Genomic DNA, 14,521 nt, shown 5'->3' on the forward strand with positions numbered 1-14,521 from the left:
CTGTAGGGTGTTTGGCACCATCACTGGCCCCTACCCACCTTCTGTCAGTTAAGCACCAACATCAAATTGAATAAAAACCCACGTGGATTTTACTTAACATTATTGCAGTATATTAGTAGTATTGTAAAAGTATAGCTTCCCACTCTTGGGGTCAAACCCGGTAACGGGGGGAACTGAAGGGAGTGTTTTGGGATAATATACTCGAAGTTCCAATGAATGACTTTGAAATGGACTCTTGAGAAACATCTTCTAAGCTGGTGACAGCATCTGCTCTTTATGATTGACTTACAGTATAAAGTTAGTGCACAGAGGCAGGTGGTGAGTTTTGTTGGATCGAGAATGTTCTAATGTGGCTTTAAAACAGTATTGTTTCTAGCTCATGACATGGAGAATTGAGATGAACCGTGTTAAGAATGGCTCCTGGCATCACCCAGCAGCATCCATTAAATTTTTCAACAAGTGTTGCTTTGCCAGGTATTATGAAGAGTTAAAAAAGCAATCATGGTCCTTAGCAATGTTCTGTCTATACAGGCAGGCAAGGAAAATAGAAAAATGCACAGAAAATGCAAATATGTATAACTGCATCTACGTTTCCATCATCCCGAGAGCTAAGTGATTGTTGCTGGTGGGAACAGAATGAATAACGAGGACCAAGTGTGGTCAGTCAATAACCACCCAGAATAAATTGCTAATCAGAAGCGGAGCTAGCGCGGCTGATAAATAACAAGGTTATTCAACTGAAGAAGGAACCTGCTTCCCCTCATGTCGGTAATTATATCGATAAAAAGAAAGACAACTTTGCTTTCACTGGGTTACAGCCAGATGATGTTATAAATCAATTACACATTCGCAGGCACCTTCTGCAGTCGCCTGGTGGGGATATAAGCAGCAGCTGATCCCAGTTTGCATTGCCATTGAATGATCATCTTTGTACCTCACTTGTGTCTGTGCAGGAAAGCCTGGGCTTGAGTCCATGTAGAGCTGAGCTTTCAGACCATGCACACTAATTACCTGGGGATCTTGTTAAAATGCAGATTCTGATTCAGTAGGTCTGGGGGTGGGTGTGGGTTGGGATTGTTTCTAATAAGTTCCCAGGTGGTGCTGATGCTGCTGATCCATGGTCCAATTTGCATAGAACACTGGGGAGAAGGAGAATTCAGCAATAGGAGTGAGAAATGGCATTTGAAAGAAGTGAAAATAAAAGTTAAGAAATGTGTGGATTTAATCTTTCTCTCCAGTCTGTCTTGTTTGGAATTTTTTCTCTTCCCTCCCTGCAAGGCTGTATACCTCTTACTTTTCATCCCCGCAACCCCCAACCCCATGGATACACACCAGGCCAAGAGATCCAGATTGAATTGCTGTGGGTTGGGGCCCAGATGATTGTCACATTTAGGCTCATTCAAGAGACTGATTTATCATGTTTTAAAAACTACTTCTATTTATCTTTGAACCTTAATTCAACACATAGAATTGCTATAACAATTGAATTAATAAGTTATTTTTCTTGGTGATAAACTACATCTAACATGTAACAAAGTTTATCATTGCCCCAATATTTTCGGAGAGGAAAAGCAGAGTGGCTTTGCTTATTACCTGGACTCCTAGGTGCTCCCAATGGCCTCCTAAGTGGACTCACTCCCCCGTCTATTCTCACACTGCTGCCAGTTCTCTAGATTCTACTGTTGGTATCACAGGAGCTTGTTCCAGATGCGGAATGCTAGGCCCCTGTCCCAGACCCACTGAACGAGAATCTGCATTTTAATAAGACCCCACTTTTACACTTGAGCTTGTCACTCTCTGAGTACCCCTTTGACTGCTCCTCGCTGTGCACAGTAGGCCCTCAGCTCAGGGCTCCTGAGTCTGTTGAGGAAGGATAATGTAGGTGCCTTTTCTCTCTGTGCCCATGCAGCTGCTTTCACTCTATCAGATGATGGTGTAGCATCTTTTGTGAAACCATGCACTTGGTGGTGGAAATTTTTCTTTTAAAAAGTCAAGTTCTGGTTAAATAAATTTGCTTTGGGGTCTGCACTGATTCCCAAATACTAGGGTAGGTGTGTGTTTGAGGGTGGGGGCAGGGTGACACTGACATTCACATTTAGGTGGCTTCACATGTCTGGCTGATCTTGATTCCCATAGAGCATCTTGCATTCTAGTTATAAGGCTTCTGCTCAGAGATGGCCTTATAATTACAACACTCTGGGCCTCTTTTGTTCCCTTTTAGAATATCTCGACAGCCCAGGTTTCATAAATGTTCCCATTGATGAATGGAAGTATCTGTACTCGAAAATGAACACGCCAAAGGCAGCTCAGATTATTTTCCCCCTGCAGCTTCCTGTCATTTGTGGTGTTCTCTTTATAAACCACAGGGTTCGGCACTGACTAGCGGCTGCTTACAGAGCTCTGGTGATAATTAAGTAAAATTGGATCTGCTCTCCTAGTATGGTGAGGAAATATACTGACATCCATTATGTACAAGCTGGATGGGGTGGGGGAGGGGAAGCGATTCTTGTCAGTCTTGATACATGTTCGAGCTCGGGAGCATGTGAAGGAAGAAAAACATCTGTGGATGAACACAGAGTGCTATGTCAGATGCGGGACAGCCGTCAGGACACCACGGCCTTGAGGTTCCAAAGAGAGGAAAGGAGAGGCCAGATCTCTCATCTGTGGTTGAGATGAGAGGCACACACAGAAGTGGAAGGGAGCACACTCCCTGGAGAGTCTTGGCTGGATTGGAGAGAGAGTTAGTGGGTAACATCAGCACTCTCTGTGAATATCACAGAAATATCCACTCTAAAGGGCAATACCACTCTCCAGGGGTTTTAATCCTGGCCTAATTAAATCTCCATACTCTGAAATCTTGATAACAATAAAGTGTGCGTATGTTGAGGGAAGCGGGGAGGAGAGATAGCTGCTTTTTCTAAGCTGTTGGCAGTTTCTGTTTAATTAGAGGTTTAAATAGACTCTTCAAGTCTGTAAATTGTTTTATGCACAACAAATCCCAAATCAGGTTCAGGACACTGAGGATTCAAGAGGCTCTGCCTAATGATATCAATGTCACCTCTCTTGAGCTCAGAGTTGCATCTCTAAGGGATGTTGACCTGAAGGTTGCACCAGTGACCAAAGGCAAAGAGGAAACTGTTCTAGTGGAGATGCTCCAGGGTCCTGGATGACTTGAAATCCAGTCAGAGTAAAGTATGATCTCCTTCCCTTCTCCCACAACCTTTTGGCAGGCCTGAGAGGACTGAGGGGCAAGCTGGTAACACTACCTAAGGAGTCGCCTGGTCTGTGGATCCATGAGTGGATCGATGTCCACTCACCTACTTAAGATTTTCTTTCTGCTTTGTTATTCCCTTAAGAATCCTCTGTCCTGTCTATTGTGAGACATTATATCCTGGTCTCAGCCATTCCTGAGAATGTTAATGCTCAGGGAGAAATATTTTAGGGAAAAAGGCAACAGCCTGGACAAGTAGTTGTGAGACGCCAAGTAATGACTCCCAGAAAGGATCTGTTACTGAGAACGAATGGCTGAATAAGGTACTGGGCGACAGTCAGGAAAAACTTGTGTGATGTGGAAGTACATCGAGAAAAACACAGAAATAGTCGAGAGAGGAAAATTCCTCAAAGCCTGGGCTTCTTGAAGTTCTGCAGAATGGATTCTCAGGTGACTGGCATGAAAGGCAAGAAAGGCTCAAAATATATATGGAGTCAGGAAACCTGGATTGCTCACTTTTTTTTTTTTTTTTTAGGTGAGGCAACCCTTGGTCGATCTCATAGATTGCAGAGACCTTGTCAGCTTACAAGCCCTTATTTTTTATTTATTTTTATTTTTTTACACATACAGCACCCGATCTTCCTAGGTGGTCTCCCATCCATGTACTAACCAGGCCTGACCCTGCTTAGCTTCCGAGATCAGACAGGATCAGGCTTGTTCAAGGCAGCATGGCTGTAGATTGGATTGCTCACGCTTAATTCATGTTCTTCTGGAGTTGCTGGCTTTTAACTTTTGGTATATTCTGATTCATATTGTGTGCTGTTGTCACAGTTTTTTCTCACTTGTCATTATTCACTGACCATGCCTAATTTGTTTCTCCAATTGATCTTCGTGTTGCTTATAAAGTGCCACATCAACAACCACTGCATCAGCAAAGTGCGGTTGAGCCTCTGAGGTCTGGCAGCCAGCTTAAGTAACACTGTGTGTGGGACTCGTGTGGGACTGGGGCCTTGCCAAGTCCCAAAAGGCAGTGAATGATGTTAACTCACAAAAGTACCGGCTGTGGTTATGGCACTGTATGGAAGAATAATTAGCATGTGATTTTTTAAAGTGTTCCTGGATTCAGAGTAGCCATATTTGTTTTTATGTAAATAACTGACAATGTCCTGTTGAGAGGACTCTGAATATGAATATTTCAAACCATTTGTCCTCTTAGAAAATAATTGGAAACTTGCATGTGTTTGCACTGTGCGATGATCATACTTGTGAGGAAAGTAGAAACATGGTCACCTGTAATGACTGATCTGTACCCTCCCCTTAATGTAGGGAGTTTATTCTCTTCCAGTGTGAGGGAGGCCCAGGGTTGACTGAGGTCCCCACATGAGCTCAGGTGTCTGCGGACACCTAGTTAATGTCAAGGACTCTCTCTGCTTTGGAGACATCTTCCAGCCAAAGGCTAGGTCTGAACTTTTTATGGGCTCTGATAACAGCTGGGGATTCCTTTCTCCTTCTGTTTTCCTGCCACCCACAGCCTCCCAAGAGTCAGGATAAAAGAGAATGCCGTTGCTTTTCCTTTCTTCTCTGGCTTTGATTTTCTCCTCTTCCTTTGTGTTTTTGAAATTTTAAAACAAGCAAACAAATAAAATATAGCTCATTCCCATTCTGAGCCTTGCTCTCCTTTCTCGTGTCCCCCCGCCTGCACCCCCCGACCCTGATCGTCCTACACCACTTTCCTGCCGACTTTCTCTCTGTTCCCCCTTCTCTTGTCTCTCTTTGTATTATTTAGGCTTTGGGTTTGGCTGCTTCAAAGTAGAACAAATAACAGTGGCTCAAATTAGTTAAATGTTTATCTCTAGATGACAATATGTGCTTGTGGGTCATCAGAGGGACTGGGCAAGTGAGGTCTGTGTGGGAGTCTAGATACCCAGGCTTTTTGTCCTGCCACCCAAAGGGATTGTTCTTATGTTCCTAGTCACTGTTGACACTCTGTGACCTGCCCCCACCGCCCCCCAAATCAGAATTCTCTCCCAAAGGAAGAGAGAAGGAAGATGCTGAGGTAAACCACAACCTGGTAGGTCCTGAAAATTGTCTTCAGCACTTCCACTTACGTCCTTTTGGCTACATCTAGTTGTAAGACAGGTTGGGAGAGGAAGTCTCTAGCTGGCAGCCAAGTCTTCAGTTAATAGGGGCTCTATTATCAGAAGAAGGAAGAGAAGAATCATGTGAGGAGACAAATATCTGTCTGCCATACCACTCGTGCCATTAAACCATATATTGAAAGTGTCTGAAGAATAGAGTAAAGCAGACTAGACTGTAAGTTGCTAATGGGAAAGAAGGAAAATGTGACAAACTGTCAATAAGTCAAAAAAATGTTAGTCACCCGATTATACCCTATAAATATATACAGTCACCAGAACTGTTACTCAGCAGGTTTTATGGGGAGCATAAGAAATTCAGCTTCATGGGCATTGATGCCAAACCCACGTGGGCTCCAACCCAGCTATCCCTCTTACATACTTTGTTAGACTTTGGCAAGTGACTTAACTTCCCTGAACTTGGATTTCCACATGTGTTAAGTGGGGTTAATAATGATATCTACTTTATTGTGATGGTTAGAGATAGTGCATAAGAATTGATTCTTACACTTGGTGCAAGGTGAGCACTCAAGAAATGTTGGCTGGCGTTGTTTCCCACAGGGTAGAAGCTGTTTGGGAAGCTGTTTATGATGTCCCTAAATTAGAAATCCGTAAATGAAAATAGCACTCACAATAATGCCTGTGAGAGAATAGGGGTGGGAATGGGAGCTCAAGGATGAGGAGCTGGGTGGGGTGGCGGGGTCGTCCTTGTGGAAACTGAAAGAAAGATCTTTTGGGGGTTGTTAGTTTAGGTGTTTTCAGAAGGAGACCCTGAAGACAAAGATTTGGGAGGCGGTCCCAGGAAACATTAAGTAGTAAAGTGGGGAAGTGAGAGGAGGAAGGGGAAGAAGCCGATGGTGGCAGTATCGAGCAGGTTACTGCTGCGTGTAGCTAGAGTTCATCTGGGGGTGAAGGCAGTGGAGGGTGCCTGTGCTCTTGTATTTTCTAGCTGTGCTGCGACTCTGTGAATTTGAGGATAATTCAATCATTTGTAGTGTTTAATCAGATTCCTTTGGTAAATGCTACAAATGAATCAATGGCCAAGACCTTTTTATTTTTTTCTGAAATGCAGGTTGATGTGGAGAGTGACCTTGTACCTCATGGATTAAGATAATCTGGCAGTTTTTCTTTCAGTCAAAGGTAAGATTTTTGCTCTATGTAATCATAATTATGATCAGAATAGGTAGCGTGCTTTTGTGGTACCAGGAACTGTGCTAAGTATTTTACCATATGATCTCATTTAATCCCCATGACTTCCCCATGATGTACGCATTGTTCCCATTTTGCAGATGAGGAAGCTAAGGCTTAAGGGTTTGGTCAGTATATCAGATGATGGTGTCTTTGCTTTTGTGAGGCAATGAATGCTTATGCCATCAATGTACTTGGGAGTCTAGGTGAGTTTGTATAATTTCGCCTTAAACTCCGCAAAAGATATCACAAACAGCCACATCGAGACCTCCATCTTCTGCTTACCTTCTAATTTTGCATCATTGCCTCACTTGCTTTTTCTGTTTTTCTTCTCAAATCTATTAAGCCTAGCAAGAGAGAGAACATCGCCGGAGGTTAGCTTGTTGAAGTATTAGCGTATATGGTGAGAATAAGAGCAGAAAGAAACGCAAGGTATTTTAGAAGGATCCTTCAGTAAAACAGTGTTCTTCTTGGTGTGTGGGGGTCACAAGGCAAGCTCTGTACTTTATATGGAGTGCAGTCTCTGTAGAAGGCCAGCCTTTCAATTTACTTTTAAAAATAAATTGAGTACTTCCAAAAGGTCTTCTTCCTATTGAGTAAAATCAGAGAGTGCACATTGATAATGGCTTTCTGGTCATTCTGCCTTAACTCTGTCTGAGCTGGCCCACCTGGGGATGCACCTAAGTAGATGTGATATGTTTTACATTCTTGTCCTTTTTCCTAGGCTGCCATTATGAGTACCAGTGGGGAGAGCAAATTGTTAGCTCAACATTTAACTCCTTTTATACAGACTGGTCAACAGCCCTAAGATGGTATTGAATTCTAATTGTAGCCAAGTGGGAGAAAAAAATAATGGAGCCAGTTATTTGGATATATAGAGCTCCTCTCCCTGCAATCTCTTGCAGCAGTCTGGTCCTTTAGAAGAGTCTGCCATCAAGATGCATAATTTTTAAAGGAAAAAGCCTGACTGAGTTTGTGCTGGGTGGCTCCAGTGAATGAACGTGTTGGTAGAAACCATTGGATGTCCTATGAGATGCTTTGTAGCATCTCTTACTCCCTGTGGTTTTTCTCCTATAATTGTGCACAGCAGGCTGGGGTGAGAAGTGTAACCTTCCTTTTTAGATGTGAAAACACATTAACTTGTGCTATTATTTTGAAGTCATGACTAACGCTGGAGTGAGCAACATGGAATAAATGCACACAGGCCAGCTTGCACTGTTAAGAGCTTTTGCAACCTCTTCTTTCCCCGCTGTTTCTGAAAGCACCCTTGCAATTGCTTCTTTTTAGGCTTTAAAGAATAAACTCTGTATGGCAATTTATATATGTACATATACACATTTTAAACTTTGAGGTGGTATAGGTTAGAATAAAGCACCAGCTTTTTTTTTTTTAGAATTACATTTATTTCTTCAGTAAATATTAATCGAATAGAGGCCCTGTGATAGGCCTGGTGCTTGAATACTAGTACACAAAGACAAAGAAGACATAAATCCTGCCCTCAAAAAACTCACAGCATTATTGATAAAATAAATTAATGTTACCATATTGCATGACTTCTTGGTGTAAATAAAGAATGAAGAGACAACTTATAAATCATGCAACTTAGCCAGATATAAAAGTACTAATTGTATATAAGGTCTTTTACTAGCACATGTGCTTGCTTAGTACAATAGTAATGATATTAAAGAGGGACTGTGTTTTTATCATGGATGTCAGTATTCAGACTCTAAATTACTTTGCTACGGTCCTGGAACATAGAATTTGATTATTTTTTTTGTTGATGGATCAAAGGAAATTTCAAAAGCCTAAGATACTAAGTGCATGTTGCTGCTAGCAACCCTACAGACTCACCTGCATTGCCTTTATTCTTTTCTTTTTACATTATTTTGCAGTGAGAGAGGTGTCTCTCCTGTCCGAGGTTAATTTTCTACGAATCCCATCCTTTGCTACCCCACTGAGATGTCTATCTCAAGTGTCTGCCCCACTTCCTACTTCTGCAGAAGCTCCCTTCTTAATGAGGTGAATTCCTTCAAGACGTCAAAGGTTCTAAACTCTCCATATTAAGAACCCTTCTCTTTATAATCAGTCTTCTAGAATGAGTTTTCTACTCAGATTTTCTCTTTTTTCTCTTCCATTTCAATGCAACCATTTACGAATGCAGCATTACCATTCTACTGAAAAGATTTTCATCAACTGACAAATGACCTTTCTGTTAAAAGCTAAAGAATAGTTTCCATTTTGAGTTTTTTTTTTAAATTTATTTCTCTGCACCTTTTACTATTGGTCACTCTCACCCTTTTAATTAACTTAAAAATATATACAAATGTAATATACACTCAAGGTCAAATATTCCATCAGTACTGGAGTTGTACTAAGTGGTAACTTACAGTCCTCTTTCTTCTTTCTGACTCTCCAGTCTCACTTTCTTAAGGTCTTCTTTTTGACAGTCTCTTGCGTGTCTTAGAAATATTCACTTCAGTTTCGGCACGAATAAATACAGTAAGATAATATCACATTTATTGTTCTTCAACCTGCTCTTTTCAACCTGTATTTTGAACATCTTTACATATCAACACGTGTAGATTCAATTTTTGATAACTGCAGTGTATTATTGTAAACTCCCTCCTTCTGAAAAGACCCTGCTCTCCAGACCACAGCGCGGCTTCTCCTTCGCCTGTAGGCATCTTCTCAGCCTCCTCTGCGAGGACCAGCTCCTGTTTCAGAGTTTGAGCCTCAGCGCTCACCTTCTCGGTGGTAGACGCCGTCTACTCTTATTCACTATTATATGCTACCAATTCTCTAATCTTTACCTTGTGTCCATACTTAATTGCCTACTTCCATACTTAATTGCCTACTTCATACTTCCACTTGAATATACTGTACAAATGCAGAATTTAACACACCTGGAACTAAGCTCTATTCTATAGGAATCCTTCTCTCATCCCCTAAACCTGCTTCTTCTCTCTAGACTCCTGTCATAGTGAATGCTATTCCCACCCAATAAACTGGGTGGGATGTCAGATACCTGAAGGTCATCCTTTGTTTTTGTTTTTCTTTATCCTTTCTCTTCACATGTAATCGTCAATTCTTATCGATTCTAACTCCAATATTTTTCAAATACAGCCACTTATTTACATCCTCATTGTTATTCCTGTAGTATAAGCCACCAGAATTTCTCGTACAAATTATTTCAATAAACCTCCTAATAAATAGTCTTTCCTGCAGTCTTCTTCCACTGTAATCCATTTTTTTTTTTTTCCCCACGGCAGAGTGATATTTCTAAGACACAAACCATGACAACATCTAAATTTCTTCATGTGGCTAATAAGAGCTTTCGAAACCCAAACTTTGATTTTCTGGTCTCCTATCTCATTATTTTGTGCCTGAATTCTGTACAAGCCAGACTGAACTTCTCTCGGAGGCCTAAATGGACCAGACCGTTTGTCATCTATAGGCTTTTGCTCATGCTGTTCCATTCTTCCAGAACCTTTTTCTCCCATTTGTATTCCCTTGATGCAACCTGACTAACTCTTATTTATCTCTGGTCTTACTTGAATATTATTTTCGCAACACTATTTTATTCCCTTTCTCCTAAACTGTTTCTCTGCCCATTTCAAATGTTCATATACAGCCCCCCTCCCAAGCTCCCCCACCACACTCATTCAATCCTAATGACATTACTCTGTATGAGCTTGTTTTCTTGTTTTCATTTTTCTGTATACTGTAAGCGTGTTAAAGACAACAGTCATGTTTATCTTATTCGCAGCTCTATTAATCTGTCCCTACTGCCTAGACAGAGTTTCATTAAATATCTGTAGAACAATTAAAATCTATAAAATGTTGTCAATTCCATGAGAATTGGCAATGCTTTCCTGGTTTCCTTTCTGTTCATTGGGATAGGGATATATCTGTCATATGTCTTTCTGAATTTCGCCCAACCCTCTCGCTTATTCCAAACTTCTACATTTTTTTTTTATTCCTTCAGGAAACTCAAATAGAAAATAGATACCTAGTTTCTTAACAGAATTGGGAAATGCCTAATAACCTAGTTCTGTGATGGTGTCCTCCCAGGGCACAGCCAGCCCAAGGCCATGTCTGTCCTTAGTGTTGAAAATCTCCACATGTGCAACTTGTTATAGTCATGAGGCTGCAATATCATTTTGACTCTCAGGAGATCCCTTCACCGTAGCTAGCAGACAATAGTGGCATTGGCCTAGCAAAGACCTGAATCCTGAAATTCTCAAGAGTTGACCGTATGCCAACAGAGAAACTGGGAGACTGAAAAGAATATTAGATATCAAGGAAATTTTAAAATGCCCAGCATTTTATTACGGGATTAAAAACTAATTACTGGCAGGAGAAAACATGTAGCCTGGAGGTCGATGTGTCTCTTGAGCTCTCCTTGCACAGCGCCACCATCCTAATGTATTCTTGATTCAATCACTAGAGCTGGGCTGGGGCTAGAGCGGGGCAGCTTATCAACACTGTACTGCTTTGACTTGGTAATGGAGAAGGGTGATGGGTCCACAAAATATTTGGAATGCAGAATTTATAAAATTTCTGATTGGATTTGGGGAATGGGACTAGAAGAGAATGGGATTAGGTTTCTAGCTTGATAAGTAGACAGATGGTGGTCCTCCCAAAAGAAAAGAATAAGAAGTAGACTTGAAGTGAGAAGGTAAATAATGTAAGTTTAGATATTTTTAGTTTGAGTTCGCTGCGGGATATTCAGGTGGAGATATAAAATTGTGAAGCTCATAAGAAATATCGTGCTAGAGATATAGATTTGGTGATTTCTTACCATATAAATGGTAACTGAAATCAGAGCAACAGAAAAAAAATTGGCTCTTAGTTTTCTCTACAATTGGAAGTTCAGGCAAAGGTTCCTCATTCACTCTGCTACTCTTTTGCTCTAAATTTCTAAACCAGGTATTTTCTGTTCCTGGGTCCAGCAGCATCTCTTGAAACCCCAGCATAGGTGAGCAACCAGGTGCCTCTTTGTGCCTGGAAGGGGCAATGTGAGAGTAAATGTGAGAAAAGCAGAGGAGCCCCCATGTTTTAGAGTTAGGTGAAGGCAGAGGAATTCACTGAGGAAACAGAGAAGGACCTGTCAGTAAAGCAGGAGGGACTCCAGGAGAATATATGTCACAGAAGGTAAGGTGGGAGAGCTTCAAGAAAGAGGGAGTGATCAGGAAACCACTCCTCTGAATTTCCTTCAGAGCTGGTAAAATCCGGGTTGCCTTGGAAGCATTCTCCTAGAAGATAGTAATCATGATTGCCCTATTGCTTGTCATTTTTTTTTTTAATGATTTCTTTTTTATCTTTATTGAAGTTTCTAGAAGGAGCGAGAGTGAAGTAGGATGGAAGGTTTCCCTTGGGGAAGTCTAACATATGGGGGAACTAGCTACTTTAGGAAACTGCATCTAAAGTGATCCACATGCCAAGTCCCAGCTGTGGGTGAGATGCTCGGCCATCTTTTCCTCAGACCTCATCGCTAAGGAGGCCATGCCATTGGCATTCTCTTTTGAGCAAGACTACATCCTTTTGCTTGGCATGGTATTTGAGAACTCTTTGCTTAGTTATCACAGAGTCTCCCTATTGACCACAAAGATGGGTACATGCTACTTCGAGATGACTTTTGAAAATAAGTTTTATGTTTATTAAATATTATTTAGCTTAGCTTTTAAAATTTAAAATAGATTTTATTTTCCAGAGCAGAATTAGGTTCAACTTTTGTTGCAATCGATGAACACTGACACATCATTATCACCCAAAGTCTATAGTCTACATTATGGTTCACTCTTAATGTTGTATATTCTACAGGTTTGGATATGTGTTAACGGTATAATGGCACGTATCTGACACAAGATGGCTTTTGACGATACATTTTGATAAGGTCACAAAGATAAGCACTAAATTCTCAATTTAGAAAACTCAAATAATGTGAGGAATAGGTATCCCTAATCCATCTCTTGAGGAAGGGCTTCAGGAATGAGCTGAAAGCTTTGGATGGAGTAGAATATCAGTGATATCTGTTTTGCATATTACTTCGCAATTTTTTAAAAAGTCATTTTACATTTTGTTCACTGCTCTTTCGATGAGGCTATGTCCTAATATTTTCTACAAAGAAACAACCAAGTCAGAATGTCCTATTTTGACAAAAATGAGTCCAAGTACATGCTGTGTTGCTTTATATTTGCAATTGGAGTAGGACTATGAATTAGGGAAGGGATGGTGGAAGGTAGTAACAGCAGCTCTTTCAAATGTGGAATTGTCATTTCAGCTTCCTGCGGCCATGTTTGTTTTAAGGGCAATGAAAAGGGAATTGAGTATGAGGCCTTGTTTTGGATGCCTTTCATGTATATGTTATTGTGCAGATTTCATTACCCCTATTTTACCCAGTAGGAAACTAATCAGAGAAAAGAAGTTGTCCAAGGCTGTAATGTGTAGGTTGCAAACATTCACGACTCATAAAGTCCCTGGTGCAGGAAGATTTTTTAAGGAAAAAAATGCATACATTTGATTTGGGGAACACAATGCCTTTATCATAGTGTTATTTTTGTTTCAGTGCCAATAACTACAATATTTTTCCAGCGAGATACTGATGTTTTGTCTTTTTTTCCCCACTTGCTCGAATGAGTCAGAGACTTTTAAAAGCAAAGGTAATTAAATAAACTGTCCTTGTAAAAGCACTCAAGGCTTAAGGAGGTTTGACTGTTCCAGTTTATGTTAAAGAGGAGAATTATATTTTTAAGATAATAACATGTTTCTTTTGATAAAGCAAAAATTCACAAACTCAGGTGCAGTTTCAGACTGGTCTGCTAAGCTGGCTGCTGCCTTTGATTAGCTTGTGCTAATGACTCTTCTACTCCCACAGAAGTGGGAGAAGTGAGTCCTGCAGAATCCTAGTGAAGGAAGAGCAGACCTGTTCAGTTGGTCGGTCACCTTTCATTTGTAACTCAACATTGCCTTAATCCGGAAGGCCGTGAGTGAAGACTATGTTACTCATTAATGATTAAGAAAGATCATACAGGAGGCACTGGGAAACATCAAATAAAGTTGTAGAGCTACTTGCAATGCATTATTTTAACTCCGAGTGTCTCAATAACTTGTATTCAACTAATATTCATTGATTGCTCCTTCTTTGTGTCCTTCACTGGTTCCTTCACATCTTTCAGACCTCTACACTTTCCAGGGCCAGGACCCGTCTGCATTCTCTCCATCTGCATTCACTGTTATCCTAACTTATCAAGTACCATCTGGAAGGTGATGACTTCCAATGTTAAATTCTCAGCCCAACCTCTCCCCCAAACTCCAAACTCATTTCTAATGGTCTTCTTGACATTTCCTCTTGATGTCTAATAGACTTTTTAAACTCATATCCAAAGTAGACTGATCCTCCAATCACCATCCTTTCATCTTCTATCAGCCTACCCTTTCTGTATCTTAATAAAAATCTGGCTTTCCAGTTGCTCAGGCTAAAGAACTTTGAGTCATCTTTGACTCCCCTTTATCTCAATATTAACATCTAAGCCATCCACATCAAATCCTATTGGCTCCATCTCCAAAATATATCTGATAGCCAATCATTTCTTGCCATGTGTATCTCTATCATCCTGACCAAGACACTGTCCTCCTAATATCCCTGTTTTTCTCAATATGGCAGTCAGAATGATTTCTTTCAATGACATTTAAAAGAGTTTATGTTCTTCTACTCAAAACCCTTCGGTGATTTCCCTATCACTTAGAACACAAGTCAAAATTCTTACAGTGGCCTGCCGCACTCCCTGTGAACCCTCCCCCTGCCCCACCAATGTCCTTTTACCACTCCCACTCTGGCTCACTCACTCCAGCTACATTGATCTCTCCACTAGTTGTTGAGCATACCTTAGTGAGAGGCACAACTCTCACTAAGAGAGTGTATTAAAACATGAATTTCTGGACCTCACCTCCAGAGTTCATAATTCATCAGGGCTCAGTGGTTGGG

At 40.9% G+C, this 14,521-nt stretch overlaps 1 long non-coding RNA gene and 1 pseudogene across 1 annotated transcript in view; one reads left to right on the forward strand and one right to left on the reverse strand.

Annotated features, from left to right (window-relative positions):
• Positions 1-3,832: 3,832 nt before the first annotated feature.
• LOC120608331 (uncharacterized) lies at positions 3,833-3,951 on the reverse strand (annotated as a pseudogene).
• Positions 3,952-6,006: 2,055 nt separating this feature from the next.
• The window catches only part of LOC120608245 (uncharacterized), a 284,822-nt gene continuing 276,307 nt past the window's right edge, over positions 6,007-14,521 (forward strand). Inside the window, exon 1 of the long non-coding RNA XR_005654358.1 lies at positions 6,007-6,486. This is a non-coding gene — a long non-coding RNA (uncharacterized LOC120608245). The remainder of the gene's footprint in view (positions 6,487-14,521) is intronic.

This window comes from Pteropus medius, unplaced genomic scaffold (assembly GCF_902729225.1).
Source record: "Pteropus medius unplaced genomic scaffold, Ma_sr-lr_union100, whole genome shotgun sequence".
Classification (NCBI taxonomy): Eukaryota; Metazoa; Chordata; class Mammalia; order Chiroptera; family Pteropodidae; genus Pteropus; species Pteropus medius.